This window comes from Equus quagga, chromosome 5 (assembly GCF_021613505.1).
Source record: "Equus quagga isolate Etosha38 chromosome 5, UCLA_HA_Equagga_1.0, whole genome shotgun sequence".
NCBI classification, from domain to species: domain Eukaryota; kingdom Metazoa; phylum Chordata; class Mammalia; order Perissodactyla; family Equidae; genus Equus; species Equus quagga.
In genome coordinates, this window is record NC_060271.1 from 103,448,507 (window position 1) to 103,475,153 (window position 26,647).

The window sequence follows — 26,647 nt, forward strand, 5'->3', positions numbered from 1 at the left end:
GGTGCCCACACTTGGGATGACTTTGAATGCCAAGCCACAGGCCTCCATCTATAGGTGACGTAAGGCTGGAGAGGGCTTTAAATAGGGGAGTAATGTTGCCAGAAACATGTGTTTGAGGAGCTCTTCCTGGCAGCAGTATGTGTGAGATGGATCAGGCTAGGGTGAGTGAGGGAAATTTCAAGGCAGGGAGACCAACCGGGCGCTGGTAGCGATAGTCCTCCTGAGCTGCCGTCAGTGGTGATGGAGTGGAGAGAGCGTGGGGGATAGATTCAACAGGATTTGGGGGCTGGTGCTTGTGGGAAGTGGGAGAGAAGGGAGAGCAGAGATGACTTCAAGCTTTCAAACCTGTGAGGTGTCCAGGGGAAATACCTGGACTTGCCTCCGGCACTGAGGTAGCAGTTGGGCTGTGGCGTTCCAGGAAGTGAAACTACCAGGAATCGAGAAAGGCACTCAGAGGCCACAAGTCATTGTGATCTGGGACACAGCATTCCTTAGACCTTGGAGAGATCAGCAGTGGAAACTGAGAGGGCGAAAGGGCACCTTTATCTGCTGTAGGAACACAATGAACTGTCCGGCTCTGTCCTATCCTCTCCAGCACACTGCCCAGTTATCCTGGGAGCCACAACAGTCCTTAACAGGGCAAGTTATTGGTCCCAGTGGGCACTGGCTAGAAACTGTCGAAGAAGAGGCAAACATTAAACCCGTCATTCAGACAGCATCACCCCACCATGTCGCCTTGCACACAGTCGGCTTTTGGTATAGATTTGTGATGTGAGTGAGTCAGTGGTTCTGGAAGGCCTGGAGAAAATAACTCCATGTTTAGATAGCCCTGGTGAGGATGGATCTGTTGTTCACTTTTTTGCCTGCTGATTTCTCCTGCTGTCCTTCTGCACTGCTTCACCCCACATGGTCACCTGGAAGGTGAAATTCACAGCCTGTTGACAACTCTCTGAGTACCACCTGAGGCTCCCTCAGCTTTGGAAGTACGACTTAAGGAAGCCCCAGCGATGGGACCCTCTCCGCCCCTTATCTCCCCAGTCCTCTGTGCCAGTCATAGAGCGAGCACACCAAGAGGAACAGAAGAAATGGCATTTCCAGGACTCAAGAGTAGGGGCCTGAAAGTTGCAGCTAGGATAAGAAAGTACGTGAGCAGGACTCCACTGGGCTCCACCTTTCTCCTTTCCCTGCTCTGACTTGACTTAAAGCCTTGAAATACTCTGGAAAGAGCTCTTGTTTCAAGAGCAGCACTCAAGGCGGTCAGCTCTGCCGCTCCCACTTCCCTGGGCCACCCCTTTCCACCCGAGCCGCTCACTCCTGTCTGTCTCATATGCTGTATCAGGATTTCACGTCAGATTTCATTTGAACAAGCGCTTCCCTGTGAGGGGAAACTAACCTGGACAATATTTCAATTTAAACCACTAAATCTGTGTGATTCTCCAGTTAGGCAGACAGAGTGCTGGGTGCAAGCAGCAGGGGAGGAACCTGTGAAGGAACAAACTTTAACAGGCTGCTTTCGGAGAAAGAGAGGATGAAAAAACACCTTAAAAAAAAACAACCACTTAGAGGGCTAGAAGATGGCCATATTTCAGCAACCGGGGTTACCGTAGCCTGTCCTACCAGCAGGAGTGTCTGGAGCCTTTTCTCTGTGTAGAGCCCTCTGGCTCGGATGCCGGCTCTCTGGTAGGTTTAAGTTGATATGCTGCAGAGTCAGACTTGAGGAATCCAGACAGATGGCACAGACCTGAGGGGTCCGGCAAAGACGGCCAGATCTGGAGGCCCCACGTGGAACCCCACATGCCCACCTAGCAGAGGTGGGGATGTCTGTGAGCTGGAAGAGACTGGGTGGGAGAGGCCATGGGGGTGGGGCGGGCGGCAGGAGGCTGGCTTTCTGAACCCCCTCCGCCGGCTCCGCGCCCTCCCCAGCGTGGGGTCTCCCTCCCTCCTCCTCCGCCTTCAGCTAGGGTACCTCCTGATTCAGGTGGCCTCCTCCCTTTCCTCATTTTCAATTGAGAGATTCACAAAAAAGTTTCTGAGGACCAGCAGTCGGTTTTAGCTGATGCAGGCTAAGAAAGAGAAGCCAGTTCACGAGGAATTTTGAGGGACTCCAGACCTCAAACCCACTGTCAATTTTTAAGAAAGAAAGAGAGAAACACCTGGAGGAAGGGAGAGAGAAGCAAGCGCGCATGCCCTTGCGCATGCGCACAGCGGGTGGTTTTTTTCCTTGGGGGGCGGGCAGCCAGTGGTTCAGATCCTTTGCTCCCGGCAGCCGCCTTACCTGCAGAAAGTCATGTCGAACCTGCTCATCGTGCCACATATAAATATTTAGTGGTGACGCGTTAAATCCCACGTTTTCTACAACACCCCAGGCGTTCAGGATCTCCTCTTTCTCTGAACCTCTGTGGCATTTGATTATTGTATCACCCTAAATGGGCATGGTTTTCTACTCTTTTATTATTTTCTCTTTCATGTGGTTTATTTAGTTTTATCTTCCCAGCTAGCCCATGAGCTTAAAGACTATCTTCTATTAGGTACACAGTAGGTGCTCAATCTGTGTTGATGGACCTAACAGTCGTTAGTTGTCTCAGGAAGTTCCCAGTTCCCTAAGGAGGTTAGAGCACCCTTTAAAACAAGAGAGAGCGCCAGCACAGGCAGACTGACCCTCCCTTTGAGAACCAGCTCAAGGGGCACTGGTTTTCATTGCTTCCTACAAACTGGAGTGGCAGTCCTTCTGAGTGACTCACTGTCTGGGTCTCGTAGGCTAAGAATTGGCAGCCTTGTAGTATTTGGCCCTTCCTCACTCTTACCTCTCAGGTCTGGGTCTCACACTGCAGGGCCAGGGAGCCAGCCTGGGGCTACAGGGGCCATGGCCCTGGGTTAACCAGGAAACACCACAGGAACCTCTGTGCTTGGTATTAGGACATGTAGAGACTCTGGAATAACAATGGAGCTTAGCAGGGAGGTGGAAGAGTGGAAGCAGGAGCAGCGTGTAGAAAAATTGAGACTCAGAGGTTAGAGAATGGGGCGGGCAGGAGGCAAGTGGCATTGTAGGGCTGAGTTGAAATAGTCATATAGCCCAGGGCAAGGTGAAGAAGAAAGGATTCAGTGCCTGCTTAATTTCCCCAAAAATATGTTCCTCCCTCCCCACCTACATGCACACCCTACCCCCTCGCGCACACACACACACAGAGCCCAAGAGCGTGAGAATGTGAACACGTCTCACAGGCTCCGACCCTTGAGCAAGCAGGGAGGGGTGCCGGTCACCGTGACGTTACACAGAGGCCCCACAGTGACCGCCCAGTCAGCAAAGCCCTGGGCCTCTGGGACTTCACGCTGAGTCACAGACAGTTCCACCCCCAAAACCTCTAGAGCTGCCCACCCAGCCACACACCCAGTGGGAGGCCCAGTGCTTTTTCCAATTCCTGCAGGGTCACGGGGTCAGGTCCTGGAAGAAGGGCTCTCGAGTATGCCTCCCTACTCCCTCTCCTTTCCAACAGGTTCTTTCCTAATCTGCTCAGATACTCTGCGTCTTCTGTGCTGAGGTACCGGAGCCTGGCCCCAGGCTGGGTTATAGAGGGCCTTTGAGCTCCGTGAGCATAATCTTCTATGTATGTACCAAGTTCCTTTTTTCTGGAAAAGAGTAACCCAAAAAGTTAAGAATCACTGCATTAGAATGTACTGTCATACCTGCCTTCAGGCCTGACCTACGTTCCTCTTAGGACAAGCTAAACTTATTTGCCTCTCTCATTTATTTGCGCGTATTTTTAAATTCTAAATTGTTTTCTCACTCCTTCCTAGATGATCCACAGCTTTTTCTCTTACTGTTTAGGTATGAGGCAAAAAGCGGTGACATCAAGCATATTCATTCATTCACCAAGTATTTACAGAATGCCTGTCTGCCAGGCTTGTTTCACGTGCCAGTCCAAGCTCCCGTTGTCTCTCACCTGGACTTCTGCAAAGCCCTCCAGCCAAGTCTCCCTGCTCTGCCCTTGTCTGCCTGCAGTCCTTTGTCCAGGTCACTGTTAAAGGGCTCTTCTTAGGGAGTAGGTCAGATGATGCTCTCCTGCTCAGAACTCAATCTCAGCCTCAGTGTCGTCTGCACAGAGAGCCTGCCTTGACCACTCAGTTTACAGTAGCCACTCAATCCTGCTGTTACTCCACCCTGCTGCTTTAATTCTCTGCATAGTCTTTGCACTATTCTATCATTTCACTGTTTATTTATTTTGTGATTTCTGTCTGTTTTGCTTGCTGCTGTATTCCCAGAACCTGGCACATAATAGACACTCAACAAACATCACTGGTGGATGATCACTTGGATGCAGGAATGGAGGAATATATCAATCACAGTAGTCAACCTAAAGCAGGGGAGGTGGAGCTATTTGGATTCTCTGTTGTGAAATTGCCCTGGGGCAGTTGATTCCTTGTTATGGCAGATTAAATCAACTACTGTATGCCCTACCTCTTCCCAGAGATGTTAATTCAACACAGAGTTGATGGAGCATCTACTAAGACTAGGCCACCGTGGCACATCCTGGACTAACGCCACCTCTCCCTCACTGTTCCACCCCGTCCCATGCTGGATGGAATTTCTTGAGCAAGAGTTTCATCCACAGGGGCCCATGGGCCTAGCAAGGGGCTGGCAAGTGCCCAGCAGGCAAGACTTTCAGGTGATCATCAGGCCCTGGTCAGGGGACTGGGCCAGTGCCAAATGAGGCCATGTGGGAGGCAAAGGTTGGTGGCAGCAGCTCTGAGAATGGGGGCCCCTTGCTCCTGAGGCCCCTGTCTGGCAGTCTGTTCCCCACTCTAAGGAGGCCAGTCGGGGGGGGGGGGGGGCAGAGAACGTTACCCTGTCGATGCTCCTGCTTCATTTCGTCTCTTTAATCCTCACAGCCACTCTGAGATCTTTTACTATTTTCTCCATTTTAAATATGAATAACCTGAGATTCAGCGAGTTGAAGTAATGGACTCAGTCAAGGTCCTGTGGAAGAGAAGCATCAAGCTGGAATTGGAGCGAAGGTGCCTGTGGTGACAGAGGCCTCGCACTTTCTGCATCTCTGCTGAGACAGGAAAAGGAGTCCTGACCCAGCCTCTAGGTTTGGAGCCTACGAGTTAATAGAAGGGAGACACTGACATCCTCTAAACTCACTGATGTGTTGGAAAGGAAGACATAACCCAAGAAAATGGAGTGGGGACCCAAGAGCTCAGAGAAACAGAGCTTGTCCTGGGGAAGGGGATAGAAGTTGTGGCGGCCAGGGTGGTTGCAGCCAGAGATGGCAGAAGGCCCTACTATGAGGCTGATTACATCCCGATTTTCCAGTCCCTTTCCGAGAGGAAGGGAATCACTAACTTGAGGCTTCTAAGCCTCTAATTTACCTATGTGGAAACTGAGGCCCAGCAAAGGTATATGATTTTCCCAGTGTCACGTAATTAGTGGGGAAATGAGGTCTAACACAGACCCACTGAGACACGGAACTGCACTTCCCTCTACTGCTCCTCAAGCCTTGATTGGCAGAAAGGAAGTGACAGAAATGTCGGGGTACCCGCTAAGAGTAATCCAGACTCCCGGGTTGGAGAGAACCCGTTGGGGTGAGATGGGTGCTGCAGGGTAAGGGCAGAAGAAATGGAAGACTGCCTTGGAGAGAGGGCTTGGAGGAGCTCCAGCATCACATGGGTGGGAAGAACAGAGTGTTCTATGAAACCAGGCATCTCCCAGCAATAAAACCACACCCTGAAGTCAGCCCTGAGATTTGGCGGCCTTGCTCCCTCCTGGGCCCCTCTCCCAGGGCCGCCTGGGTGTTCATCTGTATTGTCAGCAGTGTTCCAGAGGAGAAAACACAAGAAATTAGGAATTGTGATCCTAACTCTTAAGTGACCCTCTGGCATTGCCTAGATGGAGGGCAAGGGAAATGGCTGTGGAAGGAAGGTGGCTGGGCAGGAACTAGTTCTCTGTTTTCTCATTCCTTCAAAATGACGATGCGTGATCAAGGCAGAAGCCATTGTTCCCCTCCCCCAGCTTCAGGAGGCTGTCTCTGTGGAGCCCCAGTTACCGTGTATCAAATTGCCTTCCCATCAGTTGCCATCCCAGGAACCTGGGCCCTTGACGCTCACCTGCGTCTCAGCGAGTGCGTCACTGGCAGCTGGGCCCCGATGTGCAAAAGCAGATGCAAACTAATTCTCTGGTCTTAAATCTGGGAGCAGGTTGCCACTGCCATTGAGTACCCTGGCTGGACCTGGTTGCTAGGGTGATGGGATTGTTTCCATGGCCTCCCAGTGACTAAGCCCCAGAGAGACAACAACAGGCTCCTCTCGAGGAAATGAGGGTCATTTTTGCATCATTTTGCTTCCATTGTTGCTGCTCCTGAAAGCCAGGCTTCCTGGGCCCAAGGTGACTGACCGCCATGGGTGATGGTAAGCCCACAGTCTGGGGCTTAGGCCGTCTGACACTGACGTGTTTGGCAGGTTTTGTGTTCCCTCTTAGTCAGGGCAAGCCCAGTGCCTGGAGATCCTCACTCTCTGCTCATGGCCTCAGCTGTCCTTTTCCGTGCTTTCCTTTTCTGACTCAGGAGCCTTCACTCCTCAGCTAGGCCATGTGAGGCTGCAGGATTCCTCTTTTCACTGTTGCAAGCAGTCTTTCCTTTTGAACCTAAGCCAGTTTCAAGAGTTAGGGTCACCTCCCTGTCAGGGATGACCAGGTGGGCCCCCATCCCATTCACTCCTGGGCTGCCTAGGATGCCTGAGGAGTCCTGCTGCCCCGCAGCACCTGCCCCATCCCCACCCCAGCCTAAGGCCTGACTCCTCAGGGAATGCCCTTCCTGCACACTCCATCCATGCCTCTCTTCGGGCACTGACCTGTGCCCTTTGCCCACCCAAGTCCATTCACGTACAGACTTGCCAGAAGACTGATCTTCTTCCTCCAGTCCCAACAACCAAATGATTGTCAAACCCAGACTGTTAGAACAGAGCTGCTTGCCCAGGAAAGTACATCTGGCCACCAGAGTAGCCCCTCATTCTTCAGCATCCTGTTATCCCAGGAGGTGTGAAGGGTGACGTCAGAGACCTGTAAAGGTCTCATCCTGCCCACGAAACCCTCCAAGTTCTGTTCTCAGCTCTCTCAGAGTGATAGCCTGGGCTTCCTTGTTCCTACTGCTCTTTTTTGACTGCAAGAATCCACATGGCAGGAGCTTATAGGCAGAAGAACAGAATGGGAGGTGGCTCTGGTGGTGACAGGGCATCACAGAGAGTACAGTCATGCACTGCATAACGACGTTTCGGTCAACGATAGACTGAATATATGACGGTGGTCCCATAAGATTAGGACCATTTAGCCTTGGTGTGTAGTAGGCTGTACCATCTAGGTTTGTGTAGGTGCACTGTGATGTTCACATGACAAAATCGCCTAACGACACATTCCTCAGAACATAGCCCCGTTGTTAGGTGATGCATGATTGTATTTCTTATCTGTGTGCGTGGTGTGGGTGTACATGAGATAAATATGTAGGTTGGTATGTTGTAAATCTGTACACCTTTCAGGGTGGCTCTCTGCAGAGGGTACACAGAAGCAGTTTGAATGTGAATGTATATGAGGGCATTAGGAGGAGAATGGGATTTTAGGAGATATGTTCTGGCCAGTTCACTGATGCATCATGATTAGCAAAAGTAAGAAATCTAAATGAACAGGAAATCCTGGCTGTAGTTCAGTAATTCAGCCTTTCAAAAGTGATTTCTTTTGAGGCTGGTCTGCAGGAGCAAAGGCAGAGAGCATCAAGTGAGAATCAGAGACAAAGGTTGGCCTTGACAGCAGCTTGCCGTCTCTCTCTGTCTGTCTCTCTGTCTCTCTCTTTCCGTCTCCACCCTCCATTCCCCCTCCAGCTTAAGTACTCAAGTTATTGGAGTACAGCCAAGGATCTTAGTTTGGGGCATATCTTGAAATGGACTTTCTGATGTATTTTTGGGGGGTTTCAAGCGTGAAACAGCTGGTGTTTTAGTTGGGATATAGATTTGGCACCTGTAACACAGAGACCCAAATTAGCAGCTTATTTCTCCCTCCTCACATAAAAGGCTCAGTGGACTGCTGTGGTGGTCCCCAACAATTAGGGACCCACACCTTCTTTCTTGCTGCTCTTGCCATTTTCACTAGGCCCCTTCCCTCTCATGGTCCAGTGTGGCAGTTCCAGCTCCCACTGCCGTGTCCACGATCCAGTGAGCAGGAAGGAGAGAAGGGAGAGGCCCACCTGGAAGTGGCATACGCCACTTCCAGCAGTGTCTCATCAGCAGGACTTAGTCATGTGCCACGTGGCTCAGCAAAGGAGGCTCAGAAATAGGGTTTTGAGCTAAGTGGACACATGCGCAGCTAAAAAGTCTATTTCTGTATAAGGAGGGAAGGATGGATTTGGGGAGATAGGACCTTCACTTCTCGCCATTTCCCAGCTTCTTGTTTTCACACAGGTGTTAATTACCGAGTTCCTGGAAAGTTGTGGCTGGTTACTAAGAGCTGGGGACACAGAGATAAATAAGGTAGAGCCTCTGGCCTTAAAGTGTTGAGAGTCTACCCTCAAATGTTGTTCCACCTAAAATCAACAGGTTTCTCTTTATTTGCATCCAAATTATTTTTTTTAGCAACACACGTGGCCAATTTTATAAGAAAAGGGAGTAATCAATAAGAATTTTGATCTAAATTTTTTCACTAACTTTCAGTTTCCTTTCTTATCTCCATTACATTTCCTAGGATCACACACATCACCTAAAATGCAAAACAACTTTATTGGGAAGCAAGACTGCAATCCTTGCAATTACATTACCCATAGCTAGAATTTACTATAAAGATAGCTCTGTAATGCAGAGGTGGGGGAGACCATGCTTAAAAGAGACTCAAGAATGGGGAAATGGAGGAGAGAGTCCAGCGGTCATCTCTTTACGTAGACCCTGCCCGTTCCCGCCTCTCTGCTCTTGCCATAAAGGCCTGGTGTGTCCTCCTCCACCTGCATAAATGGTGCTGGTTCTACAAGGCCCAGCCCCGGGCCTTCCTTTCCCACAAAGCCTTCCAGGCCTTTGTATTCTCTTTCCTTTTGTCAGACCCACACTGTTTAGCTCTTACATTGTTGCTTGGTTATGATCCCACCCACACTGTAAGCGTTTTAAGAGCAGGAATCTCCATCACCACAAAGCTGGGCATGTTAAATTCTCAAGTAGGTCACGTCAGGCTGACACATTGCTCCTGAAGCATGGGCGACTTTGGAGATGGATGTGGACATGGGGTTTGAAGTGGGCAGCTCCCCTTAGGTCGGAGCCCCCTGCCCAGCCTCACAGTGAGCCCAGGGGCCCCTGTGATCCAGCACTGGGCTCTTGGGGTCAGCTTAGACAGGGATGGATTGTCAGGGGCTCCCCAAGCAGTCCAGTCCTGTCGTACCAGAAAATGAAATTCTCTTCTTTTAAAAGCCACCCGTAGAACATAATGGTTCTGCTTCAAAGTCGCAATGTGTTAATGTTTTTCAAAAGAAAAAAAGATCAGATTCTTGTCCTCTTCTCCTTAATCTGTTCCAAATGAGAGCTTTGAGGCGGAAAGCTCCCCAGAACCTACACTGCTAAGCAGATTGATGTCTGCCCTGGAGTGGGGCTGGGGTGGGGAGTGGGGCTAGGGAAGTATATGGAGCCTGACATGAAAGGTTCGGTGTGTGTTGAGGAAAGGATTCGGATTGTTTTCAGGTTTTGAGTTACAGCTTGGGTGTGTTTGAAGACGCGGAGTCGAGCGGCGCCTGGACCCACAGCCTTTGTGGGCTTTTCCTTCAGCTCCTCCTGCCTGGGCCGGTCCCTGTTAAAGATGCCTTGCTTGGCAGGCTGGCCGGGAAACCTTCGTTCGTAAATAACTCCCCGGGGGAGACAGGAGTGATAACAGACGTTTTAAGTGGGAGCCGAGCAGCCTTAAGCACTTAGGAAGGACTGTGCACACGTCTCGGCCCTGGAATTCTCCTTGCCAAGGCACGTGAGCGCTCTTCCAGTTTTCAGTCTGCTAACTCTAATTTTATTATTTCTCTAACCTCTCTAACCAGCGGGGTGATGGAGGCTCTGATTGAGTCCTGTTTTTATTTTTCACACTCTATTTTTATACTTTGAAGCTGTGGTTATAAACTATACACTCAAAAATGTTGGCTCTGCACCCACAAGACCCAGGAGGCTGTCCAGATGCGCAGTGTCAGGGCTGCTCCCAGCAGCGCCCCTGCCCCCACCCCTGGCCTTTCCAGGAGGGATGCGTGAGACAGGGAGACAGCAGTTGCTGTAAGAGACTGGTCCAATCATGAGAATTCTGGCCATGTATTTTAGATTTGACTCAGAAATTGGCAGGAATATTTTTCTGGTGGCTTCCCAAGCTCACAGTGAGGGGTCAGAACCCTTAGAAGCAGAAGTCCCAGTCTCAGATAAAAGGCTCCTTCATCTCCATATGTACAGTTCTGCTTGCCCCCATCTTCCTTTACCTCCATGTGGAAGGTGTGTGCAGCATGGCACTCAGGTAAAAACAATGCCAGCAAAGCAGGCTCATTGGCTTCCTTCACGCCTTTTGCTGGAAATGGTTGTTGCGTTCACGTTCCTGGAGAACTCAGAGAATGGGCATGAGAGATGCTCCCAAGGGCTGACCTTCCCCTGTTCTTCTCCTGCCAGTTCCTCTTGCCTTCTCCTTTTCCCCAAGCTCCTCCCTGCTGTTCCCTTCCTCCAACCAGAATAGATTTAAGAGTCTCCTGACAGTGTTTCCACCTTGGCCTCAAGCAGCACTGGGTCTTTTTGAACAGACGTGTCCATAAATCTGAGATTGTTTTCCATCTTTGAGAAAGCCGCTTCTATCAGCAAGTCATTAGTCACATGTGAGGGGAAGGGAAAAGTTCACCAAACTTCAAGCTTTAATTTCTTTTCTATTTTACAACCTCCACTCCCCAGCCACCACAGAAACTTAAAAAATCAGTCCCAGTAGGCATTGTACCCCGTGACATAACCTGCTAAAATCAAGGTGAGCCACCTGGGAATGGGGTGGGAGGGGAGAGTGAGGGTAGGTTTGCCCAGATTGGGGCTGGCTGGATCTACCCATGGGGGCAAATAATATCAGTCTAAGAGAACTGAAAATCCACTCTTCTCATTTTAGAGCAGTGGATTTGGTGGGTAGGGAGATTTAGGGAGATGGGTGATATTTGTAATGAAAGGCTTAACTTAGCTGTTACTATAAATTAAAAAAAGGGAATATAATATGTTAGAGCTAATGAGCTAGAATATACTCCACGTCCAAGTTATATTAGCCAAAGGAGAGATGGAGGGAGAGTGAATTTGGAGCAGATGGGAAGAGAAAGCAGGAAGGGGAGCAGGGCCAGAGAAACAGGTTCCCAGTCAAGGACCTGGCTCTTTCTGCTTTGTCATCCTCAGCCTGTCGGCTTTGACCTGCTTATTCTCATGGTGACAAGATGGCTGTTGCACCTTCAGATATCACCCCAACATTCAAGGTAGGAAGGAAGGAGCAAGAACATAACGTTTTCTTATCACAAGGTTCTTTTTATTCAGGAAGAAAATATATCCTCCAAATCCCCCAGCAGATCTCTCTCTGTGTCTCCTTGCCAGATCCGGGTACGTGGCCGTCTTAGCTGCCAAGGTAGGCTGAGAGAGGAGGAAGGACGCAAAGGAGAACGAGGCAGAGCTAGGCACGTCACTGGCAGCTGGATGCATCACCCCCAGAACAGAATTGGACTTCGGTTAGCAAGGAAGGAGGGGGGTGGCTGTTAGGTAGGCTACTAGACAAGGACTTGGTCTGTCCCCAGGGAGTGCCATGACATTTTGAGGGAACTATAAGTAGTCCAGCGTGAGGAGTGGAGAATTTGAGTGGGGTGGGGGAAGGACAAGAACTCAAAGTAGAGGGCCGGCCTGGTGGCACAGCGGTTAAGTGCTCACGTTCCCAGGTTCCACTTCTCGGCGGCCCGGGGTTCGCCAATTTGGATCCTGGGTGTGGACATGGCACCACTTGGCAAGTCATGCTGTGGTAGGCATGCCACATATAAAATAGAGGAAGATGGGCATGAATGTGAGCTCAGGGCTAGTCTTCCTCAGCGAGAAGAGGAGGATTGGCAGCAGTTAGCTCAGGGCTAATCTTCCTCAAAAAAAAAAAAAGAATAAGAAAAAAAAAAGAACTCAAACTAGAGAGGTGAGGGCCAGATCTTCAAAGCCAAGAATGCTCTGCTGATGGCTTGGCTCTCTACTGGAGCCTTCCCAGGCTCTAAGAAGGAAATTGAAGAAATCATTACACATTACCCAGAGCAGGGGAGGGGATGCCAGTGCCCCCTAACGCAATGGTTTTCACACTTCAGTGTGTACACAGATCACCTGAGGACCTTGTGAAAATGAGCTTCCGATTCAGTAGGTCTAGGGAGGACCTGAGATTCCAGAGTTCTCATAAAGTCCCAGGTGATGGTGATGCAGCTGGTCAACAGACCATACTCAGAGTCGCAAGACCCTAAAGGATATCTCTTGGGAAATAAATGTCCAAATGTGTTTGTTAAGCATTTTAATGTAACTACTAATATAACTGAAATAGGAATTAAGACTCAAATCATTAAAGGAAGGAAGACAATAACTCTTAGGTTGAATTTTCCCCCCAAAACAGGCAAAATCTGATGTATCTTTTGGTAATCGTGATAGCTACATGTAACAAAAAGCCAAACAAACCATGGTTTAAATACAGTGGAAGTTTCTTTCCCTCTCTCTCAAGTAAAAGCAGTCCATTAGGAGGAGTCCCGGCTGGTGGGCAGCTCTCAGTCGTGAGGGCCTCAGGCCCCAGGCGTTTCCCGTCTTTCTGATTCACTATCCTGGCACCTGGCTTCCATCCTCAGTCACCTTTTGGTCCCAGGTGGCTGCTAGAAGCATTCACCATCCTGTCCTCACTGCAGACGAGAAAGGAGAACAGCAAAGAGCTTGAGCCCTCTCCCTTTTAAGGAACCCTCCCAAAGTCCCATGAAACACTTCTCTACCTCTCATTGGCTACAACTTAATCATATGGCCATATTTAGCTGCAAGATGTGCAAAGAAATGTGTTCTTTTGGCCTGGGCACATTACCTAGAGTTCTCTTACTAAGGAGGAAGGGAGCACATCTAGCTATATGTCACTTTGATACAAGAGAGACACGGAAAGTGATGTGGAATGGTTGAAAATTAAGGGATGAACAAAACTATTCCAGGCAAATGGCAACAGAAAGAAAGCAGGGGTGTCAATAGTAATATTAGGCAAACTAAAATCTCAGACAAAAGGTAGGAAGATGGGCAAGAAGGGAAGCATTGGATAATGATAAAAGGTGTGATCCACAAAGAAGATGTAACAGGCATAAACCTTTATACATCAGGGAAAATAGCATCAAAATATACCTCCCACTCCAAAAAACACTATAAGAAATATTAGAAAGAAATTGTTAAAGTTACCACCATAGTAGGATACTTTAACCTACCTTTCTCAGAATTTATAAGGTCAAGCAGACCAAACATAAATAAGATTATAAAGGATTTGAATGACATATGTAAAAGCTTGGATATGTATAAACTTTGTATTCTAAAGACATAAAATAAGCATCCATTTCAAATAACTATATAATATTTACAAAAATTGATTATATTTTGGGTCACCAAGAAAATGTCAATTCCATGAAGTAGTAATCTTTCTAGGCCACATTCTGACCAAATTGCCAGCAAACTAGAAATTTAGAATAAAAATGTAACAGCAAAATACCACTTGGATATTTACACACAGTCTTCTAATAAGTTATGCCAATGACAAAACAAAAATTGAAAACTCGGGACCGGCCCCGTGGCTGAGTGGTTAAGTTCGCTGTCAGCCAGGATTGGTAAGGCTGTAAAGGAACAGGCAAGATCATAGCTGATGGGACGGTAAATTGTTCATTTTTAGAGGGCGTTTAATGGTATCTATGGAAATTTTAAATGTATATGCCAATTGATCCAATAATTGCACTTTTAGGAATTTATCCTAGAGAAATATGTGCACATGTGCAAAGATATATGTACATGGTTATTCCTTTCAACACTGTTTATAGCAGGAAAAGAAGGAGCAACTTAAATGTCCATCAAAGGATTAGTTAAATAAACTTTGATACCTCCACATACCATGCGGCAGTTAAAAATAACAGTAAATCTATACGAACTGACTTGCAAAGGTGTCCATGATACATCGTTACCTGAAAAAAGCAAGTAGTGGTACAGAATATATGGAATGATTCCATTTTAAGCTATAATAATAGTTGTTATTATTATATATAAAAATACATAATTTTTTTAAGTCTAGAAGGTCATATATTAAGAATTACAGTTTCTGGTGCCTCCAGGATGCGTCAAGGAGCATAAATGCATGAACTGGCTGGCTGTGCAGTTAGAGTGAATAGTCAGGGTCATGGGGAACTGAAAAGCTCTGCTGTCTCACTTGTAGCCAATTGTTGCGATTTGTTATGTTTCCAGGTTGCCCCAGAGTCCATGGATCAGGACTTGGCAACAGCAACTCTGTTTCAGCCCCAAGATGGCCTCTTGGCCCCTTAGCAAGGGCAGTTGCTGTGGCCCCGTGAACATCACTTTGGGTCCTCTTCAACAAGTGCTGAGTGAACCTGGAGCTTCTAGTTGAGGGCAGCTGCATTGTCCCTCTCCCCTGAGCATGATGGCATGGTTTCAGTCAGGTCACTTGGAAAGTTACAGTGATTAAAATGGAGTTGAAGATTTTTTTTAGCATCCTAGAACTTATGGACTGTGTTTTGTTTTGGCTTTACTTGTTTCTTAGTGTTCTGCAAGCTTGCTGTCCTCTTCAGAACCTCCAGAATCTTCCAGAATCTTCAGGAAGCCCCACACAGGCCAAGTTACCCACAATCCCAATGTAACCCTGTGTAGAGTTACTTTTTAGCCTCTATAACCCTTGGCAGGAAGAGGGGCCAACATAGTCTCAGGAGGAGAATAGCAGGAAATAAACAGCTCAAGGAGGAGAAAACTTGAGGATTGATATCCCCTAGTTGCTGATTTCTATCCTGCTTAGTATAATCTCTGCTGCTTCACTCCTCATTTCCAAAAGTGACCTTTGACTTGATTTCCCTTGACTCTCAGTGTAAATATTGGCCTGGTCGTGGAGGCTCCCGTCCAAAGAATGGCTTAACCTCCAGTATAGGGTTGTCAGATTTTGCAAATAAAAATACAGGACACCTAGTTAAATCTGAGTTTCAGATAAACCACAAATAATTTTTTGTATAAGTATGCCGTCTTGTTTAATCTGGCAACTCATCTCCCGATGGGCTTGTGTGGGTCCCCACTCCAAGGGGGCATCTGGAAGTTTAAGGGTGAAGATCAGGAGGTATTGTAAGGAATAGTTACCCTCTAATAAGCCTTGCCCGGGGCATTACAAATCACCTCACCCACAGAATCTGCTGAATACCCCCCTTTTCGTGTCTCCTCCCTCCCCTCACTCACATCCCTACTTCTGAGCTTGGGCCTCACTTCCTGCCTCTGGGCTTGCTCTCTTTCAGTCTGTGGCTTTCCCCTACCCTCACCTCTCCACCTCCTTTTTCCTCATTTTGCTCTCACTGGTCCATAACATGTAATTATTTGAGTGTTGGTTGTAATTACTGAACAAGGTTTTATGTTCCTTGCTTTAATTTAAATAGCAGGGGAATGTAACTTTTGTGTGTGTTTCGTTTTCCTTTTATTGATAGGTGGCCTTAAGTTCATTTTTAGCTATGTGAATCATTGACCTTCACCTTGAGGCGGACAAAAGGTCTCCCATTTCTGGAATGAGCTCACCTGCATCTTCCTAAGATGGATGCCATTGGGGAAGGTGGGGGTGAAATAGACTGAGGTAGGAGACAGAGGAGATCCCGCTAAGTTGACCTCTCAGGGGAGAAGGAGACTCAGAAGCTCCCTGTACTGCCCCAAAGCCTAGTCTTCTGGAATTGGGCCCAGCTGCCCAGGATGCGGTACCCCTCTCTCCTCTCTGTGACTGATTACCTGACTGCTTACCAGTGAGAAGCAGCCTCTAATAGACAGTGAAGAGCACAGTTTGGGCTGATGACTAGGGCCCCAGTGGCCTTTGCTTGCACTCTCTGCCTCTCCTGAAGGGATCCGACGCTGAAGGAAACTCCTTTCTGGCTCCGTCCCCAAAACAGGTGGGGTCTTGGCAATTCCCTGAGCTCCCCCTGCAATAGAACCTCTGGTTTCTGGTTGCTGCCCTGAAGGACTCTGATTTCAGTCTTCTCTCCCATCTCTCCTTGCTGTTGTTTCTCCATCTCCACTCACCAACAGAGGACCTCTCCCCGTAACCGAGGAGGTGCTTTCCCATCTGGGAAGGAGAGCTTTGAAGGCAGCACCCTCTTAGACAGAGAGTAGTGATCTGGGAAGCAGAGCGTCGCCTCTGTCCTGAACTAGTTGGTTCTACTCTCTTCGCTTCAGTTTCATCATCTGTAAAATGGGGGTGATTGCATATCTCACAGAATGGCTGTATTAAAATATGAATAAAAACAAACATGAAAAGTGAACAAAGTTCCATCTTCAATTGCTAAATATTTTTTTAGTGCTGGAAAACCAGAAACTTGGTATTTGTTATAGAATCCCGTCCATTCACCCAATTAGAGAACCTTACCACCTTATTTTGGAGGTGCCTTTTTATTCCCTCTATCATAGATTCGTTCTTATCTCTCTTTTCAGGCAGGGGAGAATTTAAAAGCGGTTGACAGAATAGATATGTACCCCTTGACATTTCATCATATGTTTCAGTAGAAAGGAGTTTGGCTCTTTCAGAAGTCTGACCCAACGGTTGGTGACCGAGTTGAGGTATCTTCACTCTGTAGAGGAGGCGGCTGTGTGAGTTTTGCCAAATGGCTGTAGCTTCCCAAAGAATTTTGGATTATATCTCTCGACTTTGATGGGAATAAAATAACAAAGCCTCACCCACCCAGAGCCTGTTGCCTTTTGCTGAGCAAAGTTATGTCAGCCGTCAGTACAGAGGCTTTGCCCCAGCTGGAAACCCGATAATGAGCGAGGCCTGAGAATCTGGGTTTCCCAGAGCGTGTGGGAAACTGAATATTAGAAGCCACAGCATTCCGACTCCGATACTTGGACGGAGCTTGTGCATTCCCTTGGTTACAGCCATCTGGGGCTCGGAAGGGACAGAGGTTTAGCCAGAGCCTTGTCTCAGCAGTTGCTGAGGGGCCCAGGCCCCTGGTCACCTTGAAGTTCTGTCCAATCCTCACCTTCGGAGCAGCCCCACAGCAGCGAAGAACAATGCAAATCAACCACACCCCTGCAAATTCCTGTCAGGGAAAGAAGGCAGGCGCAGGATCAAAGCCTCTTGTAACCCAAGAATTCCTCAGCAGCTTGAGTCCCTTAATAATTATGGTTTGGAGATTTGCCAGAAAGCAAAACCACTTAGCATGCCATATTTAACAATGAACAGTTTTCTATGTTCATAATAGTCTCTGTGCAGAGCAAATAGACACCTTGAACAAAGGGTAGGATATTTATATGTGTACATAAAATAACCCTCACTACCTTAAACCGAAGCCTGTCTGCAGGGAAGAATGTGGCACTTCCCTCTGCACTGGTACCTATTTTATGAGTAAGCTGGAGAAAGGCTACATACCCTGCCCCCATCCCCACCTCCTTGCATTTAAAAAAAAAATAAACCTTTGTTTAACTCAGAATTTTCCAAACTTATTTAATAGTCACCCCCCCCCCCCCCAACCCCGTCCCAGTTGGTTTTGGAGTTTGGAGTTTTTTCTTTTGTTTTGTTTTAAATATCTACTAACATTCTAAAAAGCCAGTGTCCCAGGGGAAACTTTTCGGGAAATGATGGCCAAAGAGGGTAGGAAGCAGGGATTTAGACCAGTGGGAAGATGGAGAAAACAAGTCCCAACCCTGAGGGGTGAGAACGTGATTGCTGGAACCCAGGTCTATACATCCGTTTAGAGAACCCCTTCTTGGTCCCTTGTTCTCTGTGTCATTGTTTGTTCAGTTAGTCATTTATTCGACAAACATTTGTGATTGGGGGAGATTGGAGAAGAATGGCTGCTTGGAGGAAAGTTTGTGAGAACTGAACGTTCAAGGATGGGTATAATTTCAGTGAGGAAAGATGGGGAGCATTCCAGAAACATAGGGGTGGCCAAGTGTGAGGCCTCTTCAGGAAGGGAATGGGTTAGTACGGGACAAGCCTCCAGTGTGTGAGTGGGGTGGGGTCAGATGGAAGCTGGGATGCGGTGGAGGACCTCTGGATCGAGCTGGACTTCTTCACATGCAAAGACAGAATGTCCGACCCAAGCTGCTTTAGCACAGAGAGCATGTAACAGGGAATTCAGGGGCTGGAGCTGGCTTCAGATGTGGCATAATTCAAGGGCTCAGTGTCCCAAGGACCTGATTTCTTGCCATTTCTCCCCTCTGCTCTTCAGTTGGTTCTGTCTTCAGATAGGCTGTCCCTTCCTTTGGAGTTGTAAGATGGCTACAGCACATCTAGCTTTTACATCTTCATTTACGTAAGGCCTGTGTCATAAAGTCCCATTGCTTTTTAAATGGCTCTAGTTGGGTTCTAGTCTAGTTCCATCCCGGAACTAATCTCTGAGGGGGAAACATGATGCCCTGATTGGCTTAGACTTGGGGTAGGTGCCCATGTCTGGAGTGGGGAGTTGGGTTAGCCCCACCCAAACCACGTGAATTAAAAGATATGGAAGGGTTGACTCTCCAGGGGGAGATTGGGGTACAGCTATCCAAAGAAGGTGAATGGAAGCTAAGGCACAAAAACAACAGATGTCCACTAAAACTTGGAGTGCCAGGCCAGAGGATCTGGATATCATTTGCACTAGAGAACCAGTAAAGATTTTTGAACAAATCAGTAACATGATCAGAGCTATGCATTAAGATTAATTCAGCTACAGTTTAACAGCTGCCATGTGCTTGGCACATGGTTGGGGCTCAATAAATATATATTGAATGAGAGAAATAAATGGATGGATTGGGGGCAGGGAGAGAGAGAAATTAAAGGTAGGGAGCACTCTTAGGAGGCCATTGTTTGGGAGGGGAGCTAGCATAGGAAATAACAAAGACTCATCAAGAAAACTAAAAGGTTCCATTGTCATGAACCCACATAAAGAAGAACAGTCAAGAGGAGAGTGTTGTTCAACCATGCCAAACAGTCAAAAGGTCAGATCAAGAAGGATAAGGATTGAGAGGATGTCATAAGAGAGTTGAGAGAGAAAGTCCAGTAGTGGGAAGGTCAGAAGCCAACATCAAGGAGTTTAGAAGTAAGTAAAAGGCCACTCTGTAACATCATCTGTCTTCTCATCCTCCCCACGTCAAACTCAGCAAAAAAAAGTGCGCCTTCACCTCCACGCATGCTCCACACAGCACCTTATGCCATCCCCATGACTTTCATCCAGCCATAATGCCCTTTCCTCCCATATGTCTTTAGGCTCTCCCTCTGCTTCTCCAGGGCTGTCTCTCATACAAATATTGACATACTCTCTTGTCCTAAAACTGCATTTCCTAGGCCCTGCTCTGTTTTCAAGCTAATGTTTTAAAAGAATCATTAGGGAAATTTTGAAGTTGGGGAGGACAGAAGCTTGGGCTTACGTTGAATGTCCTTTGTAGAAGACAAGATTATCTGAAAGAAGGAGTGGTTAGGGGGTAGAATATAGGGACAGGGGGAAGATTGGAACAGTTTATATAGAGGTTCAGTTAGAAGTCACCAAAAAATGAAAGAAAGAATTACCAGGGGGCAGTGAGAGGCCAGCTAAGATTAAGTAGCATGAATTTATAGAGAGCCTAATCAGCATACAGCCTCTCTTCAGCTGAAATTGATAGCTCACAGTGGAACAGTAGATTGGGTTTGGGGAGAGGTGGTTATGGAGCATTGTTGAGCCTGGTACCAGGTCAAGCTGACAAGAGGATTATAGGCTAGGAAGAGCATCACAGACCCATGGGGTCCAAGATGTGTAGAGAGAGGCAAGCGATGGCCTGAGAGAAGGGCAGGGCCGAGGACGTGGTCAGGATTAAGGTGAGGGGGTAGTTTCAGGGGAAGAAGTAGAAGGTGAAATAGTCATTTTAGAGCTTTAGAGAGGCCATATAGTGTAGGGGCCGTAGTGTACAGGCTATGTGGTTTGAATCCCATATCTTAACCTGTATCTCTGCTGACCTCATTTATAAAATGGGGCTCCTAAAACCTTTGAAAGGTCATTGTAATTAATACATACGTAATTAATATACATGAAATTCTTAAAATAGTGCTTGCACGTAAGTGCTCAATAAATTTGGCACTGATGATGTTCATTTAAAGTGATAAAAAAGCTTAGAATTTGAGATCTTGAGATTGAAACAATTGCAAGTAATGACAAATTCTCAGATGCCATTATGGTTTTTTGAAGTAGAGTGAAATGGGAGACAGAGAGTATTGGAATTCAGGAGGTTGAAGAATAGTGAAACCAAATACTGGGAGGAACATCTTTATGGATCTTGAAGTCACCAGTGGTGTGGCAGTGACTCTGCGTCATTGAGAGAGGCCAGGTCTCTAGTTAAGGTTAACAAGAATGGGGAGGTGGTTAGTATGGATTTCAAAGGAAGGGAGATTGTTGAGTGAAAAGGGTAAGAGGGTTGTCTAGAAGTGGCAGGAGTGTGCTGATCTGTCTGAGGCAGACACTGAGGGAAGAAGGAACGGCCTCTACCTGAAAGTGAGGAGGATGGCAGCTCCTGTCAGGAGGAGGAAGAAACAGGGAAGGGACGTAAAATATGGAGAATTTGCTCACCTTAGAACAGATTTTGATTGAGAAAAGCTGTTTTTTCATAATAGCTTTTAGGAAAACCACTTCCCATGCCTGGGAGCAAGTCTGATTAGGGCAGGAGGGTAGGGGAGGAAGTGGAAAGGAGGGAAAGGAGGTTTTAGAGTAGACCGCTGAGAAGTAGCCAACAGCAGGAGGCTCTGTTCCCTCACCTTGATTGTAAGACGCGCGACATTAGACTAGCTAGCTCAGGCCTGCGCGCCAGTGTGGGGCACAGCCTAGCTACACACTCCTCCCTGATTGTCCGTCCACATCTCCCGCTCTGTAGGGCACACAGGTTTCCCTGCATTTCCCAGGTCAGTGCCACTGGCAGCTCTGACAGAGGGACCGGAAGAGCTGGGATTGGGGTCTTCTGCTTTTAGAGAGCAGAGAGCACTCAAATGGCTTTAAAGGGAAGGAAACAGGACACCGGCAAGCTTCGGGCTGCCTTCTCTTCCCAGAGCGCTGCTCTGTAATGTAATTGTATTCGGACATGTTTTTTGCCTGACGTCAGGGAATAGCCTCCCTTAAAAGCTTTCATGAAAAAGCACAACTATAAAACAGACTCAGGCAATGAAATGGAAACCAGACGAGTGGGTCTGTGTAATTCGGGTAAAGAGATTTCTCCTTGGGCTTTGGGATCTGATCTCTGCTCTCTGCTCTCTGCAGAAAACTCTATTTCACAGGATCTGCTTACATACACATCTTACCTTGCAGGTGCTTTCAGACGTAAAATGTCCTGCTTTATTACAGAACATGATGAGGTACAGGGAAGCCAGGGTTCCCTCCTCAGTGGCTGTTCAGACACCCTCCTAGGTTTGCAACCTTTCTACTCCTCCGAGTCCCACACCTCTTGTGCTTGTGTGGGCCAGGCCCAGCAGTGGGGAGGGAGGGCCAGCCCCTCGTCCACCTTCATCTGTCCACTCCTCACACTCCTGCTCAGGGTTGGTCTTTGGGAAATGTGTCCTGGGGAACAATATTCATTGAAGAGGCCCTTTCTTACCCACCACCTTTTCGTTAAAGCTGCAGGGACACAGAATTGAATTATCCTCTGTTCTTGGCACAGTCTCTGGCTCCATCCCTAAGGAGGTCCTTTCTTTTCTGTATTTTTATTTTTTATCGAGGTGAAATTCATATAACATAAAATAACCACTTTAAAGTATACAATTCAGTGGCACTTAGTACATTCATAATATTGTGCAACAATCACCACCATCCAATTCCAGAACATTTTCATCACCCCAAACAAAACCTTCATCTATTAAGACATCACTCCCTCTCCTCCCCTCGCCTTCCCAGGCCCTGGAAACCGCCAGTCTGCTTTCTGTCTCTCTGAATTTTCCTATTCTGGACATTTCATATAAATGCAATCATATCATATATGGCCTTTTGTGCCATATATGGCATGTTTCACTAGGCATGTTTACAAGGTTCCTCCATGTTGTAGCATGTGTTAGTACTTGACTTCCTTTTATGCCTGAGTAATATTCTATGGTATGGATACACACCACATTTTGTTTATCCATTCATCCATTGATGAACACTTAGATTGTTTCCACCTTTTGGCTATTGTGAATAGTGCTGCTATGAACATTCATGTATAAGTTTTTGTTTGAGTACTTGTTTTCAGTTTTTCTGGATATATACCTGGGCTTGGAATTTCTGGATTATATGGTAATTTTATGTTTAACATTTTAAGGAACTGGAGGTCTTTTCTTTCTTTCTTTTTTTCTTTTTTCTTTTTCTTTTTCTTTTTCTTTTTCTTTTTTTTTTTGCTGAGGAAGATTAGCCCTGAGCTAACATCTGTGCCAGTCTTCCTCCACTTTATATGTGGGTTGCTATCACAGCATGGCTAATGAATGGTATAGATCCACACCCAGGATCTGAACTTGCAAACCCGGGCCACTGAAGTGGAGTGTGCCAAACTTAACCACTGCACCACAGGGCCAGCCCCAGTGGAGATCCTTTCTTGATGGACATCGTCCTAAGTCTGCTCTAAGAAGGAATAGCAGGTGTGTACCATCCCATCCCCACCCTCCAAGACATGTTGACCTCGTTCTGCTAGAGCTAGAAAGAAACCAAAGGAATAAGGGTGAGGAACCAAGAGTCTCTCTGGAAATGAAGAGGTCACCAAAGAGATGCTAAAAAGACTAGACTAAGGCAGGGGAAGAACTTAGTGAGAAAGGGACTTAACAGCCCAGAATGCAGGAAGATGTGAACCTAAAACACCCATGGCTGATATGGCCAACCCGCTAGCGATGGGGGAATAATACCAGAGAGCTAGGGACTTACTTATTCCTGTAACAGTCGGGGCAGCGGAGCCAGGCAGAAAGAGCCTTCATGCTAAGGAGTTAGGACATTCAGGCTTTGAGGAGCCACTGAAGTCTTTGGAAAAGAGGCGTTAGAAAGATCTCCCCAGGGGCCGGCCCGGTGGCACAGTGGTTAAGTTCGCACGTTCCACTTCTGGGTGGCCCAGGGTTTGCCGGTTTGGATCCTGGGTGCAGACATGGCACCACTTGGCACACCATGCTGTGATAGGCGTCCCATGTATAAAGTAGAGGAAGATGGGCACGGATATTAGCTCAGGGCCTCAGCAAAAAAGGGGATTGGCAGTAATTAGCTCAGGGCTAATCTTCCTCAAAAGAAAAAAGAGAGAAAGATAGATCTCCCTGACCACAGGCTAGAAGATAGCTTGGAGATAAAGAAGACAAGACAGGAAGCAAGGAAGCTGCTTAGAAGGTTGCCGTTGTTCTTAAAGAAGACTGGTGAGGGTGAACCTAGGAGTGGCAGTGGGGATGGAGAGGTGGGGTACAACTGTCAGGACAGATAACTGGATACAGAGGCGAGGGTTCAGGACAAGATGCCACTGAGAAGAGGACAGGAACTAGCAGAGGAGAGACAGCACTGCTCACACTGACAGACTGGACTCAGAGAAGAGGTGAGAGGCTGTGCGTGTAGGGAGGGGCAGGCTGTGGAAGCAGACTAGGCTGCTCCTTGAGTGAGGACTTCTCTCAGAGGAGAGCCACCTCCCTTTTCTCCCTTCAAGGGACAGAAATATTCAGATGAGTTCAGTATGTTCTGACCTCACTATTTTGACCTGGAGGACATTGCAACTGTATGTAAATACAAATTGTTACTCTGAATCATACTAACACTGATTAATTTTCATCAAGAAATTATTTTCCAGTATAACTCCATCAAGCCAATTTAATTCCTTGATCAATTTTTTATAGAGAGCAGTTAAACCATTTCTAATGTTCTCCCTTATTTTCTTAAGTATAAGCTCTTTGATATGTAAATTTGACAGTAAGGATTTGATTTTTGGTCGAACACTTTAGTCAATAAGAATTTTAACATACCTGGTTTTAGATTTTGTCAGTTATATTTTTTTGTTTGTTTCCACCAAGTCACATTTTCCCCCTGGTGGCGGTTATTGCTATTATTATTATTGGCATTTTCAGTGTTACCAACAGCGTGACTTGTTTGGTCTGTTATCATGAATTTTGTCATGTGCTATTTAGCCATTGTCAGTTTAGTTTTATGTTGATTGTTTTGACCAGTAACATTCGTGGCAAGATCAAAACATCTTCAAGGTCAAAAACAACCTGCTTCTTCCCAGAGTTCCCCTGTCTCCTGATCCCTCCTCCCCCGCTCCCCACTGAAGGACTGATACAGAAAGGAAAGGAGCTTTTCTGGGCAATGGACTCTGGGGTCTCAAACCCCTTAACACCCAGATGCTCTTCCTACAGGCTAATGTAAATCCGTCCTGCGACAGTTTCTCTTTTCTCTTTTTTGTTGGCTAAAAACCCAGAGCTTCACTGCTCTCTATTCTCTGAGTCATTATCTCCTCCTGGGCTTGTTAGGGAGATGGGGAGAAGGGGGGCAGATTGCCCCTTCCAGCACGAGTGCTTTGGAGTAAGTGACCATGTAGAGAGGACTAAAGCACAAGGTGCTGAAGAGGTGGAGGTCATTGAACACTCTGGGAGGCTCAGCAGAGTGAAATCACCATGGAGCAGGCAGAGTGCAGGGGAAGAGCTGGAGAGGGCGGGGATCATCGGGGCAGGGGTCGGGGTCTGACTTTGCGTCTTGCACAGGAAGGCCCTGACAAGGTCCAGGCCCCAAGAATCCTTGCTGAAGGGAGGAATGCCAAGTGTGGGCCAGTCGCTATTGTCCAGAGCATCTCTCGTCTGGACCCAGCTCACTCCTCACCCTGTGCCCCTTCACACCCCAGGGCCCCAGGGACTGGCCTTCATTATCCTGCTCTGGAACAGCCATGGACGAAGCCCATGTGCACGCCTTACTCTTTGCTGCTGAGCTGGGGAGAGAGCACAAGAAACAGGACAGTGAGTTGCACACAAAACTGGGTCCAAATGCAGCACCCTGAAAGGTTGAGAGGCTGGTGGGTGCTGCTCCCCTGTCCCATAGGCTGACAGCCCCTAGGGGAACCTGGTCCCTTCACAGGCATTGTTGCCTGAGGGTGATGTTTGTTTGAATCCATTCCTTATTTGATGTGGTTGGAAGTGAACAAATGCAACTATTTTTATAAGCTTTGAGCTGAGTATACTACTAACCAGTTCTAATTTAATTCATCAACCCCTTTTCGGTGAAGTATGGCCCTACTGAATGAGAAGTGCGCACTTGTAAGTCTTATGAAATGCTTATTTGTTCCATTCATGTTGGCTTATCCATTTTTAGGGTTGGATACAGTTAGGGGAAAAATACGTATATATTTACCCAGTGATTTGAGGTAGGTCCACATTTTTTAAACTATAGTTTTTTAGCTTTAAAAATAAAGGGTTTTTTAAAAAATATCTTTTCTTTAAAATGAAAACAAAGGATTTGCTGGAGTATTTCTGGTTTCATGGATAGGTCACCAAAAAAGTGTTTACATCAGGCATCCGACTGTATCTGTGGGATCTCAGTCTTTGGGAGCTGGATCTACAGGAACTTTTGGGAACCCAGCCATTTGTTCCATAGTAAAACAGCTAGAAAATCAAGAGAAAGCAAATTACTTCCATTTGAAAGGGTTTTTTCCCCAAGCATTTTTAGAATTTCAAATGATGGTGTTTTTATCCTTTCCCTCAGACCTGGAAAATTTTTCCACCTCCAGACACAAAGTAGTCTGTAGCAAGAGAGCTGGCGAGGAGGAAGTGAGCTAGGCATTGCCTTCCAGGAAAAGGAGTGAGGAGATGAGCTCCTTCTCATCTGCCCAGAGAGAGCCCTTGGCCTGTTTCCTGATGAGCACTGAAGAGTTCCCTCCATTCGCCTACAGGACTGTTCACTTAAGGAGACTTCCCCGCAAGGACTATTTACAGTTGGTTAGGGTTGTGGGTAAGGTTAAGGCAGGGGTTCTCAACCTTGACATTTCTCACTAGTGACATTTGAGGGCAGCGGGGGCTGTCATGTGCATTGTAGAATGTTTAGCAGCATCCCTGGCCTCTACCCAATACATGCCAATAGTACCACCTCCTCTAAATTGTGTCAACCAACACCAAAAATGTCTCCAGACATTGACAGATGTCCCCTGGGGGCAACGTCATCTCTGGCTGAGGTTGATAACCACTAGGTGAAGGGAAGCAATAAGTGATGTTGAGGTTCCTAGAGACTGGCAACAGTAGGAAGCTCTTACCGCCCCCCATCACCTACAGCTGAGAGCAGAGGGAATGGAGAGCTGAACTGGGGAGATGCAGCCACTGCCAGAACCTTGCTGACTTGCAGGGGAGGGCACAGGAAAGAAATACCCAACTTCTCTCCTCCAACTCCAAAATCTCAGCGTTCCCTTTCCGTTAGCTGAATCCAGCTAGAGCCAGGTGGCAAGGAAACCTCGGGAATGCAGTTCATGGAGGCCAGCC

The 26,647-nt window shown here is 47.3% G+C and overlaps 1 protein-coding gene across 7 annotated transcripts in view; it reads left to right on the forward strand.

Annotated features, from left to right (window-relative positions):
• The window catches only part of THADA (THADA armadillo repeat containing), a 308,391-nt gene that overhangs the window by 268,602 nt on the left and 13,142 nt on the right, over positions 1–26,647 (forward strand). Inside the window, exons 37-38 of one of the 7 annotated variants that reach the window (XR_006888569.1) lie at positions 11,401–11,477; positions 14,482–14,596. The exons of 5 other annotated variants lie outside the window; for them this stretch is intronic. The gene's annotated coding sequence lies outside the window, so the exon portion shown is untranslated. Of the gene's footprint in view, positions 1–11,400; positions 11,478–14,481; positions 14,597–26,647 lie in introns of those variants that run through there. One more of the 7 variants, XR_006888570.1, reaches the window with a different exon arrangement.